We start from the raw sequence: 13,740 nt of genomic DNA, 5'->3' as shown, positions 1-13,740 counted from the left end.
CACACTGACGACCAGGGGGCAGATACTCAATGCAGGAGCTGCCCCCTGGTGGTCAGGGTGCTCCCACAGGGGGAGCGCAGCAGAGCCAGAAGCTGGGTTCATGGCTAGCGAGCGCAGTGGTGGTGGAAGGAGCCTCTCCTGCCTCTGTGGCAGCGCTAAGGAGCAGTGAGCCGAGCGGTAAGGAGCAGTGAGCAGGCGGGCAGTAAGGAGTGAGGGGTCCTGGACTGCAAGAGCGTGCAGGCCAGGCTAAGGGACACCCCCCCCTCCAGTGCATGAATTTTGTGCACCGGGCCTCTATGTGTGTGTGTGTGTGTGTGTGTGTGTGTGTGTGTGTATTTGGCTATTATAGTTTGACTCTAGAGACCATGAAACTCTTTAGAGAGGATGCTTTTCATGGAAAAACAGAATGTTTTATCCATTCAGAACTTAGTCAAGGACCAAGAGTACAGGTTTTGATGTAGTCAGGATGTAAGAACATCTCATTGGGCTGACTGGGACATATCAGGACCAATCACCAACTATCAGGGGCACCTATAGGACAAAGGGTCACTCACAAAAGAGTGAGACCCATAGCTGGTCCAGGAATCAGAGCTGATGTTCAGGTGCCCTCTGATCTCAGCAGAGAGAATAAGTCAGAGAGTACTGTTAGATGTTAAGACAAATCCCGCACAACCGTAACAACCACTTATGTGCCAACTTTTATGTCTTAAATCAGTCTTTTTGTATAATTGGTACAATCCTAATTTTCCTTTTCTGAGAGCTGCTACCACATAAGTTCAGCTGAAATGGAAGCCTTGACCCACTTGTTGGCTATTGTTGATTGGACAGTCGGGCCTAGCAGATTCTATCCCAGGATTTTGGAATTGGGAATGAGAAAGCTAATTACTAGTAGCCTTCTGAATTGAAGACTTAGAAACTCAGGAGCTTGGGACAGCAATACATAGGACAGTGAAGAAAGCAAGTCTGAAGAGATGGGTGAGGCAGATGTAGAAAGATTGGTAGGGAGGAAAGGGAAGATGCCTCAGTTCCTGACTGTGTCTAAACTTAGTGTAGACTCTTTGGATTAGTGAGTTACTTTATGCATGTTTTTCTCATTGTGATGGCTGGATAGCAATGGCATGAGTGGAAATACTAGTCTGTGATACCTCCTAAGATCTACGCTTGGAGCTGTTACCACAGCACTCGCATTCCACTAGCTGAAGTCAGTCATGTGGGTAAGTCCAAAATGAATGCATGGGGAAATGGACTGTACCTTTAATTGGTGCTTCTGTGATTCTCCATTGGACTGACTTGAAACTCCTAGCCATAGGAATTGCTGCTCTTCCATTTCAGCTGAACTTGGCCTGCTAATCCCTTCCATAGGCACAAGTAGCCCGGAGTGCCAGGTCAAGCAGCAGTTCTGCTAATGGAAAGCCATAACAGAGCTTCCGGTGGCTTAACAAGGAGAGGCGAGTGAAAGCTCAAGAGCCACACGCTTAGGTCATTGCTTCAATTTCAGAAACGGTTGCACTCACCTGCTGAGGAAACTGCAATCCAAAGGGACACACTGGAGGGGGAACATTAACCCCAGTGCTGATGGAGGCTGCAGAGCCGCTCTACCTGGCAGAATAATGTTGAGTTTTCTGAAGGGCTTCCACTTCCTGAGGACGCCAGCATAGCGTGATCATTTCAATGAAATGTTTTGACTGGCATGTTTGCAGGCAGTGCCTGTTACTTTGTCTTTCAGCAGGTTGCTTTCCATGAAGTCAAAGAACGCCTTGGGGAGAGTTCATCAACCACCCACAGAAGCACCTTTGAAAGCGCGACACATTATGAGATTACACCAATATGTAATCAGAGACAGTAAGCACATTTCAAAGGCCCTGCTGGCTACAGGGGCCCTCCATCCTGACCTCTTTTCCTTTCTTTCTGTGTCAGGTTTGGAAAATAAGTGTTATATAGCTAGCTGCTCCTTTTTTTTTTGTTCAACTGAACAACACTCTTTTTAAAATTTGTTTATTTGTTCAACATTGATTGTTTACTATATAGTGGCAGCAGGCTACATTCTGACTGAGGTGACCAACCTGTCACTTTTCCCCAGGACTGAGGTGTGGCCCGGGATGTGGGTCTTTACATTTTTAAACCAGGATAGCCCTGGAGAAACCAGGATGAGTTGGTCACCCTGTTTCTGAGTGACTACGTTGCACACTACAGACAGTGCACACCCTTGTGGAGCTAACGTTCTGACCAGAAAGAACACCTGCCACAATTGCACAGACAAATAAAATAATGCAAGTTGTGATAGGTGCTACGAAGGAAGAGAACAGGGGCTTGAGGTAGAAAATAATAGATGGAAACCTACTTTGTGGTGCTCAAGAAGCGGAGACATCTAAGCTCAGGTGTCAAGGAGAATTGGAGCTAGCTGGATGAGGGTTAGGGAGAGCATTCAGAACAAGGGAACCAAATAAGCAAGCGGCATGAGGTGGCTATGAACTTGGTGCATTTGAGAAGCTAAAAAATGGACACTGGGCTGGAGCAGCGAAAGCCTGGGGACAGGAGCTCAGGGTGGGGCTGGAGAAAGGGTAGGACTCTGTAGGCTCTGGTGAGAAGTTTGAATTTGAAAAAAAAAATTTATTAAAGTTTAAGATGCATACACAAACCATAATATCATTTTATGAATTTTCTCACAATATACCTGTGTAGCCAACACTCAAGTTAGGAACTAGAATGCAGCCAGCTGCCCAGAAATACCCTGTTATCCTCCTTCTAGAGGTCATGGCCCTCCTCCTGCAAGGGCATCACTAACCTGACATCTCACAGCAGCTGATAGTTCTTCCTGGTTTGAACGCAGTATAAACAAATCGTACAGTGAGCTCGCGTTTGTTGTCTTTTGTTCAAGAGTATGATCTTGAGAGTCAACCATATTTGTTTGTGATTAAAATAATTTTCATTGCTATTGAATAATTTAGTATGTGACTATACCAACATTTATTGATCAACGATTAATGGACATTTGGTTAATTTCCAATTTGGGCATATTTATGAATAATGCTGCTAAGAACAAACTGATATGTGTCTTTAGGTGTATGTATGTATGTATAGGTTTCTGGGGTGTGTGTGTGTGTGTGTGTACCTAAGGGTAGGATTGCTGGGGCATAGGGTATAACTATATTCAGCGTTAATAGATACTGCCAAACAGTTTTTCAGCCATTTTGAACCAATTTTGAAATTCTCATCAGCAGTGTGTGAGCATTCCAGTTGCTTCACAGCCCCTCCGACACTTGGTATTATTCCATTTGCCTCGTTGTCGTACCTTTCTTGATGGGTGCAGTGGTCTTGCAGTGTGGCTTTCATCAGCCCCTGGTGACTGAAGAGGCTGAGCCCCTTTTCACATGTACGTTGGCCATTCGGCTGTTCTCTGTGGTCAAGCCTTTGTTCAAGTATTTATTTGGTTCATTTTTCTATTGAGTTGTCTCTGTTTTTCTTATAGGTATACCTGAGGTGTGTTTTTTTTAATGTTCTAGACACGAGTTCTTTGTTAGATACATGTTTCACAAATACCTCCTTCATTCAGTGAGTTGATTTTTCACTTCTCTTTGATGAACAGAAGTTATTAATTTCAGAGTAATTCAATTTTTCTTATTCCCCTTCCTGGCTAGTGCTTTTACGTCCTGTTTAAAAAATGTTTTCAGGTTCTAAGATAAGTGCTTGAAATTTTATTTCACGTGTAATTAGAATCCATTGATAGGTGTGAGCAGGAAAGTAGCCCAACCTCATTTACATATGAAGAATTTCATGTATGTTGCTACGTAGCAATTAGAATGGAGAGGAGAGGGGTGGAGGAAGTGAGTCCCTGTAGGGGTCAGCTGCATTAGCCCAGGTGAGAGATGATGGTGGCTCAGAATTGACAGGAGTCACAGATGGGTTGGCTGGGGTGGTGTAGAGGAAGAGGGAGGAATAAGGGCTGTGGTTTAGAACTGAGTGAATAGTGATGCCATTTACTGAGATGTGGGAACTGAAGGAACACTGGGCTGATAGGGAAGGGATGGGTTGTTTTCTTTTTGGAAAAAGTGAGATGCATTTTGTACATGTTAAATTTGAGATATCTCTGAGGCACCCACGTGGAGGTGGCTAGAGGCATCTACATATGCTAGTTTGGATCTCAGACTTGGGAACAGGAGTGCAAGTGTATAGGGGAGGTTCGATGGGCGTGGGCGGGGGGGGGGGGGGGAGGTCTGAATTCAAGGGCCCTGAGAGCCTTTCCTGAACTCTCCAGAGGAAAAACTGATCACTCCACCCTTTACCTGCCTCTGTGGTCTGTTATGAGTTCTGCTTTTGTATCTGCAATTAAACACACACACACAAACAAATCTGTCTCACTCAATTATCTGGGAGTTCACTGAGGGCCAGGTGTCTGATAAATAGCTTTGCATGAGCCATTAATTTTTGTTAACTAAGTGAATGAATTTCCTTAAAAACAAAACACAAAACACCACACAGAACTGAAAAAAAAGAGACTTTTTGAAATTAAAACCTATCAATCAACCAGAATTCACAAGATGTTCCGCATATTCCAGTAAGAAATCAATAGGATAAAGGAAATCCTCAGTACTTGAGCAAATAGAACAAAGTTGGTTTCTAGATTATTCAAATCGCCTCTGGATAGCGAGGAATGAAATGGTTTTGAGCTTTGTGTCTCGATGCAGAAAGCAGGGCACCCGGCACAGTGGATGGCACGCTTACTGGAACAGGCTGCCTGGCCCGGGTCAGGTCAGCAAGAAGATGCACGTTTTCATGACAAAGCGGAGCGAGCACAAAAGTAAAAATAATTGGGGCAGAGAAGAATTGACACCTTTCCCCAGCTTCCTATTTCCTATGACTTCAGCTTCCCCCAAACTTGTTTCTTTTTAGAGGCAAGAGGAAGTGTTAATGCATTCAATGAAAGCCCTGCTTGTTCTCTAGGCTGGTTGTCAGTAGCAGGGTCCAAACTCTCCGACCTCACAGCTCTGCTGAGGCCAACTTCAGTGCTTCTCAGGAAAGCAGGAGGCCCAGGGGTCCAGAGAGGAGGTCAAAGTTTTGGTATGACCAGAACTCATCCCCCCTAGAGTGTTGAAATTCTGTGTCTCTTTGCCCAGACAAGTGATGTCCGATAGATATGTTATGTGAGCCACAGATGTAATTTAGAAGTTGTTACTAGCCACGTTAATATTGAGAAAGGCACAGGGGAAATGGATTTTAATAACATATTTTATTTAACCCAATATATTAAAGGTCATTTTTATTTCAATAGGCAATATAAAAGTAACTAATGAATATCAAATATTTATTTTTTCAGTGTGACATTTTCAAAATCGTGTATGTATCTAAATTCCAGCCAGCCACATTTCAAGTGCTCAGTAGGGAGAGAGTAACATGTTGAATGGTGTGATCGAGACTTACAGACTCATGCAGCTGCTATTGACATAGTGCTTTGCTTCCCAGAGCTCTGGCTTTGGTGTGACTTCTGTAGACTTTTCTGAGGTCAAGGACATCTTCCTCCACTTGCTGTTTTCCCCCAGAAACATCTCAGAGACTACATTTGTCAGCCTCTCTCCATAAAAAAATGTATTTTTAAATTTATTTCAGAGAGGAAGGGAGAGGGAAAGATAGAAACATCAATGATGAGATAGAATCATTGATTGGCTGCCTCCCACCCACCCCACCCTGGGGATCGAGCCCACAGCCCAGGCATGGGCCCTGACTGGAAATCGAACCGTGACCTCCTGGTCCATAGGTCAACACTCAACCACTGAGCCACATCGGCTAGGCTGTCGGCCTTTCTCCTTATAGCTGCTACCACTCACTGAGCTCTCAGGAAAGCATGAGACTCAGGTTTCTGTTCCTTCTGAGACCAGCCGTGGATGAGACCCCATCCTTTTGCTCTGCTTTCTCCCATCTCTCTAGTTTGGGGCCACAGGTGCCTTCCATACTGGGCTTTCCTGTTAATACCATGCAAAAACAGGAGGTAACATAACACATGCAGGGGAGATAAAACACAGCTCCCCACTTCCACCTGCCCCCCTGGCCCGCCCCCTCCCACTATTAGTAAAGACCGAAGGTGGCGGCTTCCTCCTAATGGCCTGTCTTCCTGGCTGCAGCAAGGCCAAGATTGACAAGCAGGCCATCTCTGAAGGGCTCTGAACCGACTGACATCCTCTCACTGGATCTCTGCCTCAGCCAGGAATTATCAGACACCTTTGGGTTTTTCTTCCTGCTGAACATGAATGATTGCCCGGCTTGCAGAGGGGCACGAGGTTATGATGAAATGCGGGGTGGGTGTTAATGGACTTGGATTGGGGTGACAAAAGGAATTGGCTCCATTAGCTTGTTAGAATTTAAAGGACTTTTAAAGAGGAAATAAAAAGTGAAACCAATTTATTTCCATGCCAACAAATATAAAAGAGCCCTGGCTGAAGGCGAACTCCATCACCTCCTGCCTCTCACGCCACTGCAGCAGCAGCAGCTGAGCTCAGTACATACTGATATGCTCAGTGTGGTGACAGCTCCGTGTTCCCAACACTCATTCTTCTCTCTCCCCCATCTGCAGTGAAATAGCTGACAGGCCCCATCCAGGGGGAAGACTTTCTTGGTGACCTCCTCAGAGGGGTCTCACCTAGGGGAGATAATCTCGATGAAGTGTGCAGTTGCCTGGGATTTAGGAAACGTTAAGTAAGAAAAATGGCAGCTAAGGTCCCATGCTGAGTCAAAGGCCTGTCCAAAGCCAGCTCGTGGCTGTCAAGAGAAGAAACTTTGGTATTTTCATTAGACATTCATACAAAATAGGAATATACTCTAGATTCCGTCTCTAAAGAGCCTTTCTGGCCTGAGCCATCAATCAGTACCTGTCTTAGTCACACAGACTGTCTGAATATTAATAAATGTTTAGGCAGCCATGCTATGCCTGGATTAGGTATCAATGTGGAAGATTGTGGGGATACTTAATACGTCCAGTATTATCAAGGGCGGTTCTATGGCAGTTCTACTCCTAACTGGCCCTAATATATCTCTGAGCACTCAGATAAATGATGGGAAAGAGCAGTGTGAATACCCGATCATTATGAAAAATGTTTTTCCTATTGTGGGCAATTAAGGTTTATCAAGCCCATTTCATACATGAAATATGCAGATCACATTCATGGTAGGTTAATCACAGAGTAGAATGTTAAAACTTGCCATTTTTAAAATATTTTTTTCTAAAAGCAGATGAAAGACTGATAATTCACTGGACAAATCCAGTCCAGGATTTAGATGAAGATTTTCACCGCCAATACCAGGGTAGCCGTTCTGCACAAGTTTGTAAAGAAGCCCTTTCTAGAAAAGACCATTGAAGCTTACCCAGGAGTCATTCCCAGGTCTTCCTTGGTAACATAACTAATTTTATTCATGTGTCTGCCGTTATTGTGCTCAGGATCCGAGTCTTGATTGGCCTAAAAGCATCATGTTAATCTCATTCTCCTTTGTATGGTTAGGCATGGACATGTGACCCCATTGTGACCAATGAAAGCAAACTCTATGCGAGGAGAAGATGAGAGCCTTCAGAAAGTATTTCTTTTCCTCTGATGAAATGAGAAGAATGTCTGGAGCCTCCATCTTGTGAGGCAGACCCCAGGGTGAAAGTCTATACCGTTTGCCTCTTCAAGAAGCCGTTCTTGAGAAAAATATTCAAGTTCCAGAAGTTTATTTGGAGGACAATCTTAGGAAAACATCAGCAGGGAAGCGGGGAAGTGACAGAGAAAGGAAGGAAGTCCACAGATTGTGTGCTAATGAGTAGGTTCTTGCTTTTGGCAAATGGGCCGCAGTCCTGCTGGGGCCTGGGGGAGAATGTGCAGCACACACTTCACAGCTGTCTCATCCAAGAGGCCAACAAACCTGAGTATTTATCCATCAACTCCCATGAGGCATTGTCTGAGCACTGTCTCAGGCTGTTACCTCCTAGTACTTCCAGCCTGTCCTACACATGGGATGAGAATACTCCTGCAGGCAGAGAGAACCTGTAAAGAGCTGCAGACACTGGCCATAGGAAGCCTTTGGATCAGGGTGCATTGGACAGTGCATTCTAAGGGATATGGATAGACCAGGCCAGTTTCTGGTAGGTTGCACAATTAACCAACTCTAGAACCATCTTCCTCCAGATTTCTTTTTATGTGAGTTATAAACAATTATTGAAGCCATTTTCTGGAAGGTGCTCTCTCACCTAGGAATTGGGGTGATACAGCAGTATGGGTTGTTTACAGCCAGTATCCATTCTGATGACTCAGTTGCCTACTTTAACTGGTCAGTGCCAATGCTATGTCATTTAAAAAACTATTTCAGCCGAAACCAGTTTGGCTCAGTGGATAGAGCGTCGGCCTGCGGACTGAAAGGTCCCAGGTTCGATTCCGGTCAAGGGCATGTACCTGGGTTGCGGGCACATCCCCAGTAGGAGATGTGCAGGAGGCAGCTGATCGATGTTCCTCTCTCATCGATGTTTCTAACTCTCTATCTCTCTCCCTTCCTCTCTGTAAAAAATCAATAAAATATATTTAAAAAAAAAGAAAAAAAAACTATTTCAAATATCAGTCCTGCTTTGTAGAAGAAGCATCTAACTGATATACCTCCTACTCTCTTTTTGCTGCTAGCCTCTTCATCACTAATTTATCCAGATTAATGACTGACCAGGAAATCTTCCTCAAATAGCATTCTCATCATATCACTCTCTTTCTTGAGAACTCATAATCTAAAGATGAAATTTCTTAATGGGATATTCAAGGTTTCTCCATTCTGGCTCCAACTTACCTGACTCGTCATATTATCCACTGTTTTTCTATGTAAATCTTTAATAATGATGATAATAATAATAGTCCTAATACAACCCCTCCTTTTGTTGAGTGGTTGCTCTGTGCTGTACATTGTGCTACGTGGTTTACATGCACCATCTCAGAATTTCCAGAACTATCCCATTGTGTGGATAATATCATCAAAACCATTTTTTGGATCAGTAAACTGAGGTTTCAAGAAGTCATACATTAACAGAAAGCAGATCCTAGACCTTCCTCAATAAAGACATTTTGCTACAATTTATTCCTATCTGGGCTGCATGCTTCTCTGGGCTTATTTATATTTTTAAAAATTTGACCAGTGCCTTGTACAGTTTCGGCACCTAGAATAAGTACCTGAAAAGTATTTGCTGAATAAACGCTCCCAAAGCTCCATACAGAAGACTGTCTGACACTATGACTTTTTCTTAATCTCTCTCTACTCTGTCTTCCATGACATCACTTTGCACAAAAGGAGGAAATTATCTCAAGACTGATAAGGAAAATAACATAAATCAGAAATAACTGATTTAAATATTTATTGAGGGCATGTAGAGAAAAAGGGGTTTTCCTACATTGCTGGTAAAAATGAGGTGTTTCTGCCTTTTCAAAAAGCCATTTGACAGCTTGCATTAAGATGGAAAAATATATATTTCCTTGGACTCAGCAATTACAAATTGCAGGAATCTATCATATAGAAACAAAAGCCCTGGTACATAAAATGTATGTAAAAATGTTTTATGCAACATTGTTTGTGGTGGCAAAAACTGGAAAATATGTGAATGCTCATCAGTAATGGGATGGTTGAATAAATTATAGTACATAATTATACCAGGAAATTGTATGCAGACATTAAGAAAGACAAATTAAAGCTACTCAAGCCTATTTTGAAGAATTAGCATAAGGTAATACGAGTGAGAAATGCTAGATGGAGAAAAGAAGTGCTTAATATAATTTTGTTTTTGTAAAGTAAATAATGACCAAAAAAGGTATTCATATGTGTGTGACTGAAAAGGATTATACCAGTAAGGAGAAAAATGTGAAAGACAAAAATGATTGTACCTATAAATAAGGCAGATCAGATACTACCCTTAAGATTGCTGGTGGGAAGTGCCTCTTTCCACAGAAAAGATCTGTTTTTCCCCGGCTTGGTCTTGTGATCACAGCCATCTTCCTGTCTGTCTTTGCAGAACATGTACAGACTTGGTAAGGGTTGCTTTTCTCTCAACAGGATGGGTGCCCTCCTATATTTTTATTTTTCCTCCACTAGGATTTTTCTCATCCTTAGGCAATCAGTACTTAGTAACTATTAATCTGAAGATGGTGTGTGTGTGTGTGTGTGTGTGTGTGTGTGTGTGTGTGTTTTCCTGGTTTTTATGTTCCTGTCCTGATTACCCTCGGTCACTTTCAGCCACTTTACAATTTCACACATGTTCACATCTCAGAGCAATCAATGCTCATATTTGAGATTTTTGCTTTGAATACAGTAAAGCCAACATTCCCATCTCTGTTTCCTAAAAAGTTTCTAAAAGCAAAAAAAGCAAATGAAAAATATAGACACAAATTCCATTTTTAGCAGAACTAAATGACAGCAAAAATTTCAAACTGCACAGTTGATGGAAGGGCTGCCAAGAGCATGAGTCCAAGCAAAGGGTTGCCCCCAACAGCAGCCAGAAACACCGGACCAAAGAGCTCAGAAATAGCCAGAAACAAGTCACCCCTGGGAGGAGAAAAATCTAAATCTTAAGTGTCCAGAATTCCCCAGACCTAGATTCCTTTCAGCAAACATAGAGGATGAGGTTAAATAAAGAATCACATGGGTAAACCATGTTTGCAGGAAGCTGTCTGTTATTGTGGCAGTGAGGTAGGAAAAAGTCTTTACATTGCAAAAAAAACTCTATAGTTATCTATCTCCATTAGGGGAGAGGAAAAAATATCACACACACACACACACACACACAGACACACACACACACACACAGACTCACACACACAATATTCAAACATACCTGGAACAAGAAGTCTACACAGCACAGACTTTCTACACACAGTTGTTTCTCTAACACTCATTACCTTTAGTGGTAAGTAATGGAGCATGTACACACAGGATCCATATAAGGAAAACAACAGAAAATAATGGCAGAGAAAGAATGTTACTATCAAACAAATAAAAATCACAACCAATTTTTCTATACAAATTAAACTTAATTTTCCTATCACCTCTAGGGAGTTGGAACATAAAGCTGACATGTAAGAGCTCATAGAAAAGGTAGTGAGAGTACAGGAAGATGTCAAATATGACTCCACCAGAAAACAGGAAAGGAAATTGTAAACATAAACTACCACATAAGTGAACACTACAAAGGTATTTGTTAAATACAATTAAATGATTGAATAAAAGTGGATGATTCACAGTATAGAATGAACAAATACTGTATGTTACAGTCATAAAAGTAACCACAAGAACAAAAATATGTGTACCACTAAAGATTAGAACACAAAACATAAAGCAAATGATATGGAAAAGAAAGCTTTGAAACTAGAAAAAGAAAGCATCATGTAAAATGGTATGACAAACATACTTGTTGTGTCAAAATATAAATAAGCTAAATCTGGGGAACAGCCTTTCATATCCAGACTATATATATAAAAGCCTAAGTGACCAAACGACCAGATGACCAGTCATCTGGTCACTATGATGTGCACTGGCCATCAGGGGGCAGATGCTCAATGCAGGAGCTGCCCCTGGTGGTCAGTGCACTCCCATAGCCAACCTCCTGCAGCTGGCCAACCTCCTATGACCAGCCAACCTCCTGTGGTCCCTTTCCCTGGCCAGCCAGCCCCGATGGACCCTGATCGCTGGCCAGGCCAAGGGACCCCACCTGAGCACGAATTCTTGCACCAGGCCTCTAGTATCTCAATAAGATCCCTTGATTTCATAGATAACCTTCTGGCAAGTCACCTACTTATAATAGGAAGAAATACTGGCTTCAGATTTTCCACAGCAATAGTCAATGCTAAAATACATCTACAAAATAACAGGATCCAAAGACCCAGGTAAGAGTTATATAAGGATAAAGACGAGAAATAGATGTGAACTTGAAACAACCCAGGAAGTGTTTTTCCTATAAGCCTTTCTTGAGGGGTCTACTGGAACAGGGTTTGCAAATAGTGGCTGTGGGCCAAATCTAACCATGTGGTTTTTTTTAAAAATAGAGTTTTATTGAAATGCAGCTGTACCCATTCGTTTACATATTGTCTATGGCTGCTTTTGTGTTTACAGCAGAGTTGAGTAGTTAGGACAGAGACCTTATGGCCTGCAAAGCGAAAATATTTAAAGGTTTGCCAACCTTTGCTCTAGACAACAAGCTTCCTCAAGGTAGAGGTCCTCCTTGTATCCTTAGCTCTTTTTCCTGGCATATAGGAAATGCTCCATGTGAATTTACGCAATGCAAGAGTAAGTACCTCAGTTCTCATTCTTCACTTGAGCGCCTCCCCCCCATCTATCTCCTGGATCACCATTCTTCCCTTCATTCCCCAAACAGACCCTTGGTAATAGGGGCACATAAGTGTTTGGTAACTTTGTTGTAAAAGATTGCCAGAGCTGCAAAGAGTTAATAGACTAACAGTGAGTGAGTCTTTGTACAAAATTGCATTCACTGAATTTCTTAAGCTTCAAATACTGCTAAGAATACCTTACATTTGTGCAGTGATCTACAGATAACAATGTACTTGCTCTCTAGTCCCTTCTCTGACCAACTCCTATTAAAATTTGTTCTGTTCTCTTATAAAAAATGTTTTAAGGGAAGAAGGGCTATATTTAGCAGGTATAGAAATTCAATGAAAGGATTGCTTATTAAATCAATCCTAGTTCTCTCTCCTCAGAACTTTTTCATGTCCTTTTGCTTCCCCCTCCTCTTTTATTTAAGCCAGGCTAGTTTAGAACCCTAGGAAGATTCTGAACACTGGGAAAAATGGGCATCAACAAATACACCTTACTTTTCTAACAGGTAATAAAAGTGGTTGTTGAAAATGTGGCCTTTTGAGTCCAAAAGCTCATTTTATCTTATTTTATTACTTTTAAAAATTTATTGAATTTATTAGGGTGACATTGATTAATAAAATTATATAGGTTTCACGTAAACAATTCTACAGTACATCATCTGTATATAGTATTGTGTGTTTACCACCCCAAGTCAAGTCTCCTTCCATCATCATTTATCCCCCCCATACCCACTTTTACTTCCCCGCATCCCCTTCCCTCTGGCAAACACCATACTGTTGTCTATGTCCATGAGTCTAGTCTTTTTATTTATTTGATTACTCCCTTCAACCTTCTTACCTAGCCCCCAAATCCTGCCCCTCTGACAACTGTCAGTCTGTTCTCTGTATCCATGAGTCTGTGGGGGTGTTAGTTTATTTTGTTCATTAGATTCCACATATAAGTAAAATCATATGGTACTTGTCTTTTTCTGACTGACTTATCTTACCCTTTGCGACAGCAAGGATGGACCTGGAGAGTTAATTGTGCTAAGTGAGAAAGCTCATTTTAAAATCTTAGCTTTGTGTTGTGGATATGTGACCTTGGATGTGTTAGTTAACTCTTATATTCCTCAGAGAGCACATCTGTAAAATGCATATCCTGATAGTACCTACTTCATAGGCTTATGGGAAAATAAAATGTTTTAGTATAGAACAAAGCATGCATATTAGTGCTTGGTACATAATAAGCATTCATAAGTGTCTGCTCATGTTTTTGTTGCTATCATCATCATTCACTCTTTGCTGTTAAGGGAAAAATTAGTGAAGGATTGGCATGCACAGTGTTATCTGCAGCAGAGCCGGAAAGAGAATTTGGATAAGAGGGCTCTCAGGCTCCTGGCATGACTTGTTTTCTTTCCCTTGATCTCAGCAGGGTGGAGACTGC

The sequence above is a fragment of the Myotis nattereri genome (assembly GCF_964212035.1).
Source record: "Myotis nattereri genome assembly, chromosome: 14".
Lineage (NCBI taxonomy): Eukaryota > Metazoa > Chordata > Mammalia > Chiroptera > Vespertilionidae > Myotis > Myotis nattereri.
This window is presented reverse-complemented; position numbering follows the sequence as displayed.